Here is a 15,676-nt window from a genome sequence, read left to right on the forward strand (position 1 = left end):
CCTCCTGCAGCTCCTCCAATTCCTGGGCCTGGTGTGTGTGTTTAGCTCTGTGATGAAGGGCCCTGCTTTTGCAGGACATCCATGCAATCAAGGTCAGAGGCATTAAGAACTGATACAAGTTTCAATCTCTCCCTTTGAGCTACAGCTTGTGCCTCTGGATTCCAACTTTTTCTAAAATAGGCTCTTCCCCATTTTACATACACCTTCTTTTCCTGACACCTTCTTCCTTGGACTTCAAGCTCCAACATCAGATGTGAAGACAACCTTACAGACATGAATTAACCACACACAACAATTATATAGGGTCAAATCCCTGTAACTATATTATATAAGTATCCCCTAATGTTTCTGCTTCTGTAATTGAACCCTGACTAACACAGTATTTTGGTGGAATTTTAAAAGGTTACATTCTTTAAAAAACAAAAAAAAAAACAACTCAATTTTTTAAAGAGATAATTGACATACAATAAAATGCACATATTTAAATTGTACAATTTGATAAGTTTTGACACTTGCATACACCCATGAAACCATCATTATAATCAAGAGAGTGAAAATACTCATCAGCCTCAAAAATCTACTTCGTCCTCTTTCTAACCTCCCCCCACCCCTCACTGCTTCTCCCTCCCCACCTCTCCAGGCAACCGCTGGTGTGCTTTCTCCTATTCTAGATTAGTTTGCATTTCCTAGAGTTTTATTTTATTTTTTAGTTCTTTTTTTGTTTTTTGTTTTTGGTCATACCACGCGGCTTGTGGGATCTTAGTTCCCCAACCAGGTTTTGAACCCAGGCCCTGGCAGTGAAAGTGCCAAGTCCTAACCACTGGACTGCCAAGGAATTCCCTCTAGAGCTTTATATACATGGAATCATACAGTACATGGTCTTTTTTGTCTCTCTTATTTCACTCAGCATAATTATTTTGAGATTCATCTCTGTTGTTATGTGTTTGTTCTAAAATAGTTGAATCTAAAAGGTTAAATTCTCTTTTTTTTAAAATCTAAGTATAATTGGCTTATAATGTGTTAATTTCAAGTGTACAGCAAAGTATTTCAGTTAGACATCTATCTATGTACCTATTCTTTTTCAGATTCTTTTCCCTTATAGATTATTACAAAACAAAAGGTTAAGTTCTTAATGAACAACATTTTATTTAAATATAGGTCAAACACAAGCATTTAGATACAGCGTGACTGGGCATAATTCAGAGAAACAGGAGTCCAGGCAATCAGAGGTGATACATTGGGAGCACTTCCTGATGGTAGGAGGACCTAGAGATGGCAGGAGCACGAGCTTCTTTGGAAAGGGCTTTGAAAGGCTGGACTCTGTGTAAAAGAGAAATCTTGACCAGTGGAATAGGGCTGGACTGCACCATCTCCAAAGGTTATCTAGGAGACTAGGGAGGGACCAGACACCACCCACTGAAGTTTGAGTGTGGCACCTTCAGAGAGAGACATGGAATGATGTCAGCCTGAATAGAGATGAGTCGTTCTTGTTCTTACCTTGCTTCAGCACCATCAGCACATGAATTCAGCAGCCACAAAGCCACAAATATGAGTCATGGAAAGCGACATAATGCAGTGGACATTTGACCAGAAGCAGGAGAACTGGGTTTAACCCGGATCTGGCACCTGTCAGCTGTGGGACTGTGAATAAATCAGATTCTGTTTCTGAGTCTCATTTCCTCAACTGTAAACTGAAGGAGCTGGATTATGGGATCTTGAGAATCTCTTCAGTCTATGCATCTAAGAGTGGGATAATAAAGGCCTAGAGAAGGAACAGGTGTTGTCATGCCAAGAACCATGTAGACAACCTGAATCAATTCCCCATGTGTAACTGTAGGCACTACAGCAGAGCCAGCCATTCACCCGTCCATCCATTCATCCATCCATCCATCCATCTATTCATCCATTCAGTAAATATTTAGTCAACACCAATATGAACAAGACATTGTGCTCAGCAGTGGAGACAAGAAGATGAATGTGACCCAACGTCTTTCTTCAAGAGGCTCACAGTTCACTAAGAGAAAACAAATTACAATATTTGATAATTTTAATAAATGCATTAAGAACAAAGATGGTGTTTTGGTAATATTTTGATTTTAGAACCTTATACAGAGTAAGAGGAAGATAATTTTTGTTATTGAAATAACTGAATATGAGTACATTTAGGGCAAAGGGCACTTCAGAAAGTACTACATGGGGATACAGGAGGGAGAGATTAAAAATGTTAATCTCAAGCATTGTCCCTTTAGGAAACTCATGGTCACCCTTTTTCCTTGGCATATCATACCATATCATATCATATCTAGTTATATATTTCTTATATGTACTAATTACTCAGCAAGCCTTCAGAAAGGAAGAGAAAAGAGGAAAAAATTCTAATTCTACTCTCCATATAGCTAAACAGGTAATCATCAATTTTCGCTATTAGAAGAGGCCCAAACTGGGAAGCCACAAACTTTCTAAGCAAAGGATACATCATCTAGAATTGGCCAAATTTAATTAATCCAATATTATTAACTTACACTTTTAAATATAAAGTCAATAATTTTAAACCCAAGGTTCATCCTCATAAAACATATATGTTTTTGAGGTTTATGTGATAAATGCTAATGTATTTACTTATTAGCATCTAACTTTTCCAGAGATTGCTTTAAATCAATACATTTCTGTTTTCAAAAAAATTCTCCTTTATTCTTTTCAATTTTATCAGAATGAGACAGCTTTAGGTGAGTTGATTAAAAGAGAAGAAACAGCTTATACCAACAGAGAAACTCTGACCATCATTTTTATTTTTTGTTCTTAACATATACAGTTGAAGATAGTAGTAAACAAAAATGCCTATTTTAATCGTTTAACCTTAAATGCTTAGCTATTCAACAGACCTGGGTGAAGTCTCTTCCTCTCTCTGACTTCCCTAAAGCCAGCAAGCTGGGTCATGTGGCTGGCTGATCTCCCAACACCACCTACCTCCATTCCATGAGATGCCGTCAGATCCCACCCAAAGGAGCCAGTCGTCCCCATGAAACAATGAGCAATTCTTACAAGACACAAGTGGAGCTCTGTTACTGTGGCACAGGAAGGCTTGATAAGATCTCCCAACCACAGCATTCTTTTGTGTCAGCAGACGCAAGTGGGATGTTCCTTCTGCAGCTCTACGGCGCAAGAGGAAGCAGGCTTTGAAACACAATGTTCATTGAAATCGGCTTTCATCTAAGCAATCCCGTGGTGGCTCCCGCTTCACGATGTGCATTCTGTCTGCAGCTGAGCTCTCCTGATGCATTTCCGCTGTTTGTTCTGCGGGGGAAGGCAGCACCTTTATGAGACTCACTCTTACTAGGTAAAGGGCATCACATTGTGCTGGGCAAAGCATACGGTGTCAGGATGTCTCCAGTGAGTCTGGAGCCTAGAAGGAACATTAAAAATAAAATTTAGAAAAACAGTCAAAGCCTGCGCCATCCTGGCTCACTGATGAAGCACTAGCTCTGTCAGGGGAGGAACATAAAGCTGCCCTTTGGGATGACTCTTGGGCAGCACACGTATGCTTGGTGACTTTTGGAGCAGGAAGTATTTGTTGCTTTAGCTATTGCAGTGAGCACGATGCCACAGGCCACAAATAGTGGTACTTAACTATGGTCTGAGTGCTATGGACACTCAGAGGACCTGCCCAGTAGCATGTTGTTCTCCATTATTCATTGTGGGATGATTCTGGCTCTCAAAAGACAGAAATGGGGGAGAGGAAGTAATCCACAGTGTCAAATCATAGGTAAGAAGTTTCTCCATCCTATTGTCCTGAGCTATTAACAATCATCTTCTTTTCAGAGAAAAACATTCTGGGTTAATAAAGAGGTCTAAATCAATACATGGAGAAATAAGCCAACGCTATGTAGTCCATTTTTCCTTCCTTCTAGACACCTCCTCCCATATATCACTGCCCTTCCTTCTCTGCTCCACTTCACCTAGACTAACCAACTTATAATGCAAAGTAAGCTAAACAATTAACTTTCAATATGGATAGAAGAGTGGACATGATACTTTTCCTCTTCCATGGCACTTAACTCTGCATGTATTTTTTTTCCCTTGACTCTCAAAATAAGCTGGAGAAGTTAGGCAGGCATTGCCTATTTCAGTGATAGTGGGAATCGGCAGAGAGACAGAACAGGGTCAGAGACGCTTAAATCTCATAAAGAACTGGAAAGCAGTACATGAAGGAAAACTCATGTGTGGGGTTCCTGGCCCAGGCCCTGTTCATCAGATTGGGTCCCCTAGACATGTGGACAGGTGATCAGTCTTCAATCTGACCATCAAGCCTGGCTTTCATCACCACCAGAGGGCTAAAGTCCTACATATGTCTATGTGTTTATGTGAAGGTAGATGTGACAGATATACAAGGAGATACTGATACTGGAAAACTTGAAAAACCTGTAAGTTATTTCTTGGAATCCAGTGTACTTATTCTAGTCTGAAAAGAACAGACGTCAATTTTGTAAGTGGCGCAGGACACAAGAAAATGAAAACCCAGGCAGTTAACTTTCCCAAGAAGCAAAGAATCGAAAGAGTCCCAAGAAATCAAATTTCTAGCTAAACCCCATGAGGAGGACCCAAAACTGCTCTCTAAATGGCTGATCTTTAGCTGAGCTAACAACAGAATTCATTTTTTTTCATAAATTTATTTATTTATTTCTTTTTGGCCGCGCTGGGTCTTCGTTGCTGCGCGAGGGTTTTCTCTAGTTGCAGCAAACGGGGCTACTCTTCGTTGTGGCGTGCGAGCTTCTCATTGTGGTGGCTTCTGTTGCTGTGGACCATGGGCTCTAGGTGCACAAGCTTCAGTAGTTGTAGCACACGGGCTCAGTAGTTGTGGCGCATGGGCTTAGTTGCTCCATGACATGTGGGATCTTCCCGGACTAGGGGTCAAACCCACGTCCCTTGCATTGGCAGGTGGATTCTTAACCACTGCACCACCAGGGAAGTCCCTAGAACTCTTGACTACCTGGAAATTTTGTGGAGTATTCTCTGGGATATTCTTGGGAAAGGATTTGCCCGAATCTAGGTATAGCAAAAGTTTCTGGTGACCTTTCCCCTACATCTGACTTGAAGAGTTCATTCCTGATTGCAGTAGGCTTCTGGAAAAGAGAATTCATACTACCAGTTGTCTTTGGATAGAAAGCACACATGAAACTATCACTTCCTCAATCATCCTTTTCCCTCAACCCTGGTTAAAAGAATAAAATAAAATTAAATGACAAAATAAAATGGATAACTACACTGATGTGTATAAAATTGATGACTAATAAGGACCTGCTGTATAAAAAAATAAATAAAATTAAATTTAAAAAAATGGATAACTAGTGATCAAAACTTTGTAAAAGGGATTCCTGCATTGAGTAGGATATTCTGGGATTCTTCCTAATTTTAAGATTTTATAGCTTTAAAAATCCTAGGAGAATAATGCTGGTGCATATAATTTCTATACGTATATCAGTGTTCTTTGGGTTAGGACCACATAAATAATATCCAGAAGAGATATCACATGGTAGATTAGAGCACATGTAATTCAGTTTATTTTATTTATTTATTTCTTCAAGTTTTTTGAGACACAATTGACATACAGCACTATATAAGTTAAGGTGTACAGCATAATAATTTTGCCTACATACATCATGAAATGTAATGAGAACTGGTAGGATTTACTCTCTCAACAACTTTCATATAGAACATACAGCAGTGTTCATTATATTTATCATGCCGTACATTACATTCCTAGTACTTATTTATCTTATACTGGAAGGTTTTTTTGGTTTTTTTTGCGGTACGTGGGCCTCTCACTGTTGCAGGCTCTCCCGTTGCGGAGCACAGGCTCCGGACGCGCAGGTTCAGCGGCCATGGCTCACGGGCCCAGCCGCTCCGCGGCATGTGGGATCTTCCCGGACCGGGGCACGAACCCGTGTCCCCTGCATCGGCAGGCGGACTCTCAACCACTGCGCCACCAGGGAAGCCCATAACTGGAAGTTTTTACCTTTTGACTACCTTCATCCAATTCTTCCTACCCCTATCCCCTGCCTCTGGTTACCACAAATCTGATATGCTTTTAAATGAGTTTGTCTGTTTGTTTTTGAAATATAATTGATCTTCAACACTGTGTTAGTTCCTGGTACACAACGTAGTGATTCATCAGTTCATTTTAATTCAGGCAAAAAATACGTGCTAAATACCTGCTGTGTGCCCAGGACTCTATAACTTTTAGAAAATAAAAAGATAAATTTCTGCCCTCAAGGACATCACAGTGGGGTCCAAAAGCAATCATATAAACAGATGATTTTGGTATAATATAGCATGTGCTTAGTGGAGTGATACCCAGGTTAGCATGGGCCTTAACTGGGGCCCAAATTCACCTTACTAAGGGACAGGAAATTCTTCTAAAGGAGGTAATGCCTGAGATGACACTCAGGGCTTGAAAAGTAATTATCTAGGTGAAGAAGATAGGGAAGGAGATTCTAAATAGAAGGACAAATATGAGAAAAGTAAGGGGACCTGACACGCTAGGCACATTTGAAAAACTATCATAACGGTACTTCTGGAATGTTGACAGTAAGGCAGAAGCGGGGCAGGGTACATCTGTACGGGCCAGGTATGAAGACTGTTCTGAGATTTTAAAGTTTCTGTTAGGATATGGATTAGAGAAATCAGAAGACGATTTAGTTCTTAGCACTTTCTGATACTAACACTCTAGGAATTAGTGTGAGGTTTGGGATCAAAGCAACTGAAAAGGGCTTCCCTGGTGGCACAGTGGTTGGGGGTCCGCCTGCCGATGCAGGGGACACGGGTTCGTGCCCCGGTCCGGGAGGATCCCACGTGCCGCGGAGCGGCTGGGCCCGTGGGCCATGGCCGCTGGGCCTGCGCGTCTGGAGCCTGTGCTGCGCAGCGCGAGAAGCCGCGGCGGTGAGAGGCCCGCGCACCGCAAAAACAAACAAACAAAAAACAAAGCAACTGAAAAGGCAAGACTGAGCCTATGCTAAGATCAAAAAATTTACTTTAAGGTTATGAAAGGCAACTAGAATTGAAGCCAGGGTTAAAACGTTACTGACATCTTAGGCAGTTGGTTATGATCTCTTAGGAGAACTTTAAAGAGCATTAGCAACGTGACTCATTTTTTTTCTCCCTTAGAAACCAACAAGGCATCTACAAAGGCCTAGGTCCTGACTGCAGTTCTTTGCACCTAAGAATAAATGAGAAAGAAATTGGAACACAAACAAAAAGGGGAAAGGAGAGGATCAAACTCTGCAGGATATGTACAGCATATTTTTAGTGGCCTCAAATTATGAGATTAAAAATGGAATGAAAAGGAAACGGTTTTGAAGGTAGATGATTGAATACAGCCTCTTGAACTTGCCCTATGGGAAGTAATGAAAGCAAAGATGACTTAAGTTTGTGTGTGTTTAGAAAGTCAGAAACGAGGAATATTGAGAACACTCTTTGGTTGGGAAACTGATAGAAACTACTACTATTAAACTAATTTCAGAATAAGGCAAGAAAGACCTTCATTAAAACAATAAAGTCCACAGGGCCTCAGGAGAGAAGAGATTTGAGGGATTCCTCAGTGCCTCACCTCCCCTTCCGTTCCTCCCAAACCCCATCTCTTAATGACTTAGCAAAATCAAGAAGAGGCAGCTCTGGAGCAACCAGGGCCAGCTATATAATTTGCAGACCTAGAACATAATGAAAATGCAGAACCCCTTATTCAAAAAGCAGAAAACAATGTACTATCAGAAATATTAGATATAAAGCTTTTTCCTTTCTTCCACAGCCTTTCTCTTGATTTATGGTGTTTTATTAATTTTTAATTTAATGCCATTATAAATAGAGAAAAGATAAAATTTAAAATTCTTATCATGAATTTTACCATTCATCTTTATATTGTGCATGCCAGTCTTAAAAACAAATATAAAAGCACTTAACTCATGTAGAATCATCAAAATTACATATTTTGTAGCTCATACATGAATATATATTTTGTGGAAGAGTAGAAATGCTACAGTATACAAACTCAACTATTTTTATTTCACTTCTCAATATTCATTATATTCTACTAACACTCTCTACCTTGAACTTACAGATGGGTAAGGAAGGACTAAAAGGAAAGGTAATAATGGCTCACTATCTTTCTCTTTCCTTTATGTCATGATTTCTAGCACATGCGATCGGCTAAAACAGGGAAGTAAACATGAATAAGAAAGGATATGATAGAGTTCCTTAGTTGTTCAGGTTTCTTAGAACTCCATTGTTTTCTATCTACATTTGAAGCAAGTTCTCATTCAAAAGGAAAACATGGCCTCTCATGGTTGCCAGACTGCCCCCCCCCCCCCCCCCCCCCCCGCCCTTACTTAGTCATAGACCTAACTCGCTTGCTTGTGCTTGCTTCAAGTCTCAATGAATTCCTATGCTGTGAATTCCTTTGCTGTGCTCAGGGGTCATCATGAACACTCGAGAATGGAGCCAAAGGAATCATAGCAATCATGCATAGCGTGTGTATCTTCTCTGCTCATGCACGTGTTCCATTGTTCTGTTGGTTTCACTTAAAAAACACAAGTTCAAGACTAATGTTAAGAATCTTAAATTGGCAATAGCAGAGCATTAAACCAAGCCCAAGGCTCTCCAGAGCACTTTGCATGCCCATGAAGCCAGCCCTGGGGGCAGTGGACAAATACTCCTCAAGCTTTCTAAACTATTGTCTAGAGAAACTGCTTCTTCCCAATAATTGTTTCTTATTTTGACCACAGAGCTATTTCAGAAAATCTTTTGGGATCTGCAAAGTCCCCTCCAGTTTATAACCCTGCTCCACAGAGACAAGGCAGCAAGACTAACAGCAGTGCAATCTATAACTCAACCTCATAGAAACTAGGCAGTAAGACAAACCAATTGCAGGAAAACACACGTGGAGAAATACTTTACTTACCTGAGTCAAAGACTTTTTATTAAATTAGAGATGAAGATTGAAATAATTTGCTCTAATATCTTAATGACTATTACCAATTTTAATCTCACTCATTCAAGATCCTGCAACAATGACCCTTGTAGCTAGACCATTGTCTGTTTTTCATCTTGGGCAGAGGAAGTCCGAGCCCATAGGGCTCCCTCGTCAAACAGGAAGCAAGAGGAAATAGGCAAAATGTTACCTTAGGATTCCTCAATATGGGGTATAAGACACCAGGACACTGCAGGGCTTTTCCTAGGAGATCATGAAGGTACGTAAAGATTGCTTCTTTTGCCTCCTTTGAGTTGCAGTGGTATCATTTTGAGGAACACTGCCTCAGAATGTGGCTCACTTTAAAGAAATTTCTTGGTGATAACGTCAATATCTTACATGGCTTTTTTGTATATGTCAGCTAGCATCTATGACTTTGTGTATGTTAAACTAGAATGTCCTGAGGAATAAGAGCTACTATTGAAGTACCCAGCATAAGGCATGCTGGACACATCTTCTTACCAGAAAAAAAAATGGGAAGGCACTCATCCAGGAACTCATAAAAGACACTGCAGAGAATGTTGATTGGCTGTTTTAGCCTCTGCATCTGGAGAGGTATTTATAGCCAAATCTTGATTATCAGTGGTAAAAGAGAAAAAGGAAAGAATAGATTATTGGAAACCATGCATCATTCACAAACTTTATTTTAAACAGTTGTTTTTGACTGTCATTTTTCTATCAAAATTTCCACCAGACTTATGAACAAAGAGTCAATTGACAACTCAGTGTTTAATTTCCTTTTATGTCATCTGCTGACCTGCAGGAATAAATGTCAAAGACTGGATCAGAGCATTGTTGGGTAGCCATAAACAAACAAAGGATAACAAGCGAATGACTATTGCACATTGCTATGAAAAAAATGACGAATTTACTTGCACTTTACATGACTATATCATACAACTATAGGAGCTCACGGAGAACAAAACTGGAGCGCTGAGCCTATTGTTTGGAGGAACACTTGCATCACTTAGCACATAGCTTTTAAATTCCAAGTCATACATTAGTATAGAAATGTGAATTCACTCAAAATTAGCAAGAAGTAATTGGCTAGGAAATAATCGGAGATTCTTTTTTTTTTAATTTTTATTGGGGTATAGTTGTTTTACAAAGCTGTGTTAGTTTCTACTGTACAGCAAAGTGAATCAGCCATATGTATACATATATCCCCTCTTTTTTGGATTTCTTTCCCATTTAGATCACCACAGAGCACTAAGTAGAGTTCCCTGTGCTATACAGCGGGTTCTCATTAGTTATCTATTTTATACATATCAGTGTATATATGTCAGTCCCAATCTCCCAATTCATCCCACCCACCCCCTTTCCCCCCTTGGTGTCCATACATTTGTTCTCTACGTCTGTGTCCCTACCATGTATCATGTCTGTGTCTGAATCATGATGTGTAACTAAAAGGCCAAGTCTCAATGATTCTAGAAGGGAAGCTTCTTAAAGGTCTACACTGTATTTTAAGTCATCCTGTAAGGAACAACCTCATTAAATGGACTGTCTATTTTTGGACCTTGTTTGATAAAAGCCTTTGGACCTTACTTGAGTGGCAGGAACTCTCCCTGTGATGCAATCTTGCTTTAATATCTACATGAATTAGGAATGACTGATGTTAAGAATACCACAGATCTGACGCCTTAGGCGTAACGGATTACGTTTAGGCTCTGTCGCCTATCAGGATCAGTCGGCTACTGTTCTATGCCCTCTAAGTTGTGTCTTGAATCCAGAAAGCTGCACACTCAGCACAAGATTCTAAGATGCATATCCATCAACCTGAAACTCCTCACCACATATCCAAGGAATCGCTTTAAACAAGGTATGGATACTGTATTCAATTTCTTTCCAGTTAGAGTAGATTGATGTCATTTGCTGAAACTTTTTTGTATGGTAACATTTCCTGAGTGTCTATTATATCCCATGCTCTATGCTAAGTGATATTCAGCGAGGAGCTCATTTAATATTGCCTCAAAACCCACGAAGCAAGTTTTTATTTTCACACTCATTTGCCAGTGAGGAAACAAGGACTCAGTGAATAAATGTACTTTGCTAAGAACACTCATCTATAAAGTGATGGAAGTTGGACACAGCCCCACACTTTCTCACATTGGGGCTTGAGCTCTTACTCATTATTCTACATTGACTCCTACTTCATTGCACCAGAAGATGCTGTATTTGGTAGCGTCACACAAGCTAGGAATAATACATTTTCAACAAACAGATTACTGAACTGTAAAGACTTTTTTGGGTCCAAATTGTTGCAGGATGCTATCAGAGCTCAAAAAGGCAACACCAGTAAAAAGAGGGCAAAAAACCCAAACCACTGGTTCTGAACAACGACACATTTTTGGAGAAGGTGAAACATAGTTAGATTGATGGAGAAAAAAGAGAGGAGGTCATGGGTCTCCCAAAAGAGTTGGTAGCTTACTACACATGTGCTTGACATGACACTAGCATGACTTTTACTGGCACATGGGCTGGTTGTTACTGCAGGCACTTTCTCGCTCTTGCATCTGAGAGTAGATCACCTATATGAAATGCCCGATTTTCCAACAGTAAAAAGTCAACTGTATTTCCCACTTCTCTCTCTCCATTCTTTCTCATTTCCTACCATTGTTCCTAGCCTGCTCAGAATAAAATGAATCTCTGATCTAGCCCACAGATAAAGAGTTGACATTCCACTTATTGAAAGTAGTTAATCTCCACTCTATAAGTTCATAAACTAAATTTTAACCCCCAAACCATCATGAAATTGATCAGTCTCATCAGCAAGACTCTTGTCAGAAGCTTAGGGTTAGTGTTTATTTGGCAGGGCTACACATCTAAATGGCATCATCATTCCTGGCATTGTTTCTCTCGTGATAAAAAAGTTTTTAGGATTGAGCGCTTTCTCTGGAATGATATTTTCTATCCAAACCAAGAAAAAGAAAAGACACATAAATTATAGGTGCCACAATTTTGATGACATAAACAAACATTGAAGCATAATTTAGTAGCATGAGAATCTTTTGAGAAAGTTTTTTTTTACTTGAAGAAAAATAATAGAGGAAGGGAAATTCCTGATGCCTGAATGTAGAAGATATTCTAACTATTGTTGCCTATCTGTACATGGATAAAATTCCTCTAATTCTAGGCTGCTGGTTTAGAAAGTGAGCTGTAAAGTGGGCGATTTCGGTACATTCTCCCACTCAGAAACTCTGTTAAAACAGAAGCAGAGGGATTTGGGAGTGAAAAGCCTTATGTTCAGATAGTAAGCTTTCATTTTGGTAATTTCACTTTTACTGGCAGCATGATCTCTTTTAAAAAACATAATTCATATTTACCTCAAATCTTTAGGTCCTAAAATTGGTTTTAGTAAAAGATGGTGAATGTCAAAAAGAATTAGATAGGTATCCAGATGGGTGATGGATTAAACTACAAAATAGATATACTTCCATGGTTAGAGGGTTTTGAACCTGAATTATTTTTTGAAAACTTGAATATTGGACAGTTTTCAACACTGTTTAGAGTAGCATTACCATATAAATGCGGAAACTTCTTCAGTTTGTCCCACCCTCAGCATCTAGTATGACTTGTTTTATTTTTTCATTTTTTATGACATTAAATGATAACATTTTGTAAAGTCACATTTCACTGTGGCTCAATTTCTTGTGAGTATAGAGCTTAACAAAACAAAGCTGCAGCAAAAACTGGCTTTGCTTCATATTTCATTTCTTTTCCATAACTTATTATTTACAAGGATGGAGAGCCTTTTGACATTCCTTGGAATATAGAATTAATTTATTATTTGTAGACATTGATACTAAAGTGAGTGAACAAATGACACTGTGATTCTTAACAATAATTAAGTAGCCCTTTTATTGTCTTCACTTCTTTCACTTTTGGAGTAAATTAAGCTTGAGTTAAGACGGCTTGGTTATTCAAAACTATTTGACTCAATTTTTTTCATTTTGACTCTGAAATATATATTACAACTTTCTTTCATCCATTTTCCCTTAGAGCAAAGAATATCTATTTTCAGGATAAAATATTCAGTGAGGTGAAATCATTGTTGAAAGGTTGTGTTCAACAGAAAAAAACATCATTGGTTTGCTAGAATTTTGCCATTTGCTGACTGAAAAAGCATTTACTGGATTTTGAAGTATATTTTCCACTTACAGAAAAAAATATTTATGGAAAAATAACATTCATGTGGGAAAAGAGAAAAATCCACTCATTGCTGCTTCATCATCTCTGCACAGAAGGATAGATAGGGAAAAAGCACTCATTATTTTCCTGGCAAATAATCAAGGAAACAGAAATTCTAGTGAAGGATATTTCTGTTTTAAAAGAGAAAGAAGAGATAGGGTTTGAAACTATAGAGGATTAATTCATGTGTAAAAGTCAGCTGCATACACATAGCTGAGCTATGCTCTTTCCTGAAGCCAGACCAAGGTCAGAAATTTCAGTTTTGATTCCTAACTTATGGAAAATTGAGACACATTTTGTATGTGGAAGTCCAGATACATGTAAACCTATTAATTTGTTAGCAGAATCAATGTTTTTGCCTATTACTTGCCTATTACCTATTAAGAAGGAGCATAACTGGAGGAATTCTTAACTTATAATACATTTGAATACAACCCACCTCACCCTACTTTATCCTTCTTTAGGTCAAACTAATGAGTCCCTTTGGAAATCAAAATAGACAACAACAACCATTGTACTAAAATTTAATAAGATATGTGAATGCATAACAAAAATACATTTGCATTTTGATGTAAGTTATTTTTAAGACTTTCTCCAATATCTACTCTCATAGGGTTTGTCTCACAGTCTCAAGGTCAAATACAAGCAAGTGTGGATGTCAAGCTATTTAAAAATAAGTTTAAGCTGCGTTGATGAAAATGTAAATTGGTAAAATTTTTTTGGAGAGCAACTTGCCAATATCTATCCAAGTACCTCCTGTGCTAGGAGATTTCCAGTTTCAGCTGTGATGTGTAAAGACCTTGAAAATGGTCACTCCCCTTCTTACAGCAACATGAAGCTGAACAAACTGAAAATCAATGACTTTTCTTAGACTCACTGGAGAACTGAGGTCACAGAACAAATTGGCACCCCAAAATCTAGAACCCAGAGAGTCACATCTGCTTATCAGAAGCAGGTGCCACTCTGGTAGCAACACTTACAGGGCAATTTTGACACATTGCTGGAGTCTGAGTGTGGTCTAGCCTGAAATAGAGAAAGTGCTGGGAGCTGCAGAGTTAGAGCTGAAATCTGCAAACTCTCTCTGAGTGGGAAGTATTTGCAGGGGGCCATCACTCAAGAGGGAAGTCAGAAACAAGAAAACCAGAGAAATTCAAAGTCACTGGCACCTATTCCTACTTCAAACATTAAACACAGCCCAACTCCTAGCAAATTAACATAAAAGCTCACACTAGAGGCCAATATACCCCAGTTCCTATTTATTATCCAATATAGCATGTCTGGTTTTCAACAAAAAATTATAAGGCAGGCCAAATGTAGGAAAAACACACTCTGGAAAGACAAAGAAAACATCAGAAGCAGGTTCAGATATGACACAGATGTTGAAAGGAACTGTCATACAAGGAGAGATGGGTAACGTAAGTGGAGAGTGTAAAGTCTCTAAGAAAGGCTAAAAATGAAATGCTGAAAACAAAATCCACTGTGATAGAAAATAAAGAATGACTTTGAGAGGCTTATTAGTAGACTGGACATGGCTGAGAAAAGAATCGATTAGCTTAATATTAGATCAATAGAAACTTCCCCCCCACACACAGAAAAAAACAGCTGAGCATAATATCTAAGAACTGTAATATAATTTTTTTAAAATTGTAACATACATGTAATTAAAATATCAGAAGGTGAAGAACAAGAGAATGGATCAGAAGAAATATTTGAAATAATAATGGCGAAGGATTTTCCAAAATTAATGACTAACACCAAGCCTCAGATCCAGGAATGCGATAAAATAAAAAAACTAAAAAAATTTAAAAAAAGCAAGATAAATACCAAAAAACACATATCTTGGAATAGAAGAAGGACATTAGTTAAAAACTAAGGAAATCTGGGGGCTTCCCTGGTGGTGCAGTGGTTGAAAGTCCGCCTGCCGATGCAGGGGACACGGGTTCGTGCCCCGGTCTGGGAGGATCCCACATGTCGCAGAGCAGCTGGGCCCGTGAGCCATGGCCGCTGAGCCTGCGCGTCCAGAGCCTGTGCTCCGCAATGGGAGAGGCCACAACAGTGAGAGGCCCGCGTACCGCAAAAAAAAAAAAAAAAAAAAAAAAAAAAAACTAAGGAAATCTGAATAGTTTGCACTTTAGTTATTTATAATTTATCAATATTGGTGTATTAATGTAAAATGGGCCACACTAAAATGGGAAACTCAATGTGCAGTAGATGAGAACTTTCTGTACTACCTTCACATTTTTTATTAAAAAAATCAACTTGTCCAAAATAAAATGTTTATTTTTTAAAAATGCAAAACATAAAACAAAACTCTTTTTCAAATAATCTATTAAAAAATGCACTGCTAGCAGTTTATACTAAACATATACAAGCAAAAATATGCCATGAGAGATTTGCCACTAAGGCTTTTTATTTTAAAAAATCTGACACCGAACTGAATGTTCATTAGTATAAGCTTGGTTAAATAAA

At 38.7% G+C, this 15,676-nt stretch overlaps 1 long non-coding RNA gene across 1 annotated transcript in view; it reads right to left on the reverse strand.

The window, feature by feature from the left end:
- Positions 1-647: 647 nt before the first annotated feature.
- LOC141276030 (uncharacterized) overlaps positions 648-15,676 on the reverse strand; it is a 29,969-nt gene continuing 14,940 nt past the window's right edge. The window contains exons 2-3 of the long non-coding RNA XR_012324845.1: positions 9,482-9,590; positions 648-3,403 (exon numbers count right to left, since the gene is read on the reverse strand). This is a non-coding gene — a long non-coding RNA (uncharacterized lncRNA). The remainder of the gene's footprint in view (positions 3,404-9,481; positions 9,591-15,676) is intronic.

This window comes from Tursiops truncatus, chromosome 12 (assembly GCF_011762595.2).
Source record: "Tursiops truncatus isolate mTurTru1 chromosome 12, mTurTru1.mat.Y, whole genome shotgun sequence".
Classification (NCBI taxonomy): domain Eukaryota; kingdom Metazoa; phylum Chordata; class Mammalia; order Artiodactyla; family Delphinidae; genus Tursiops; species Tursiops truncatus.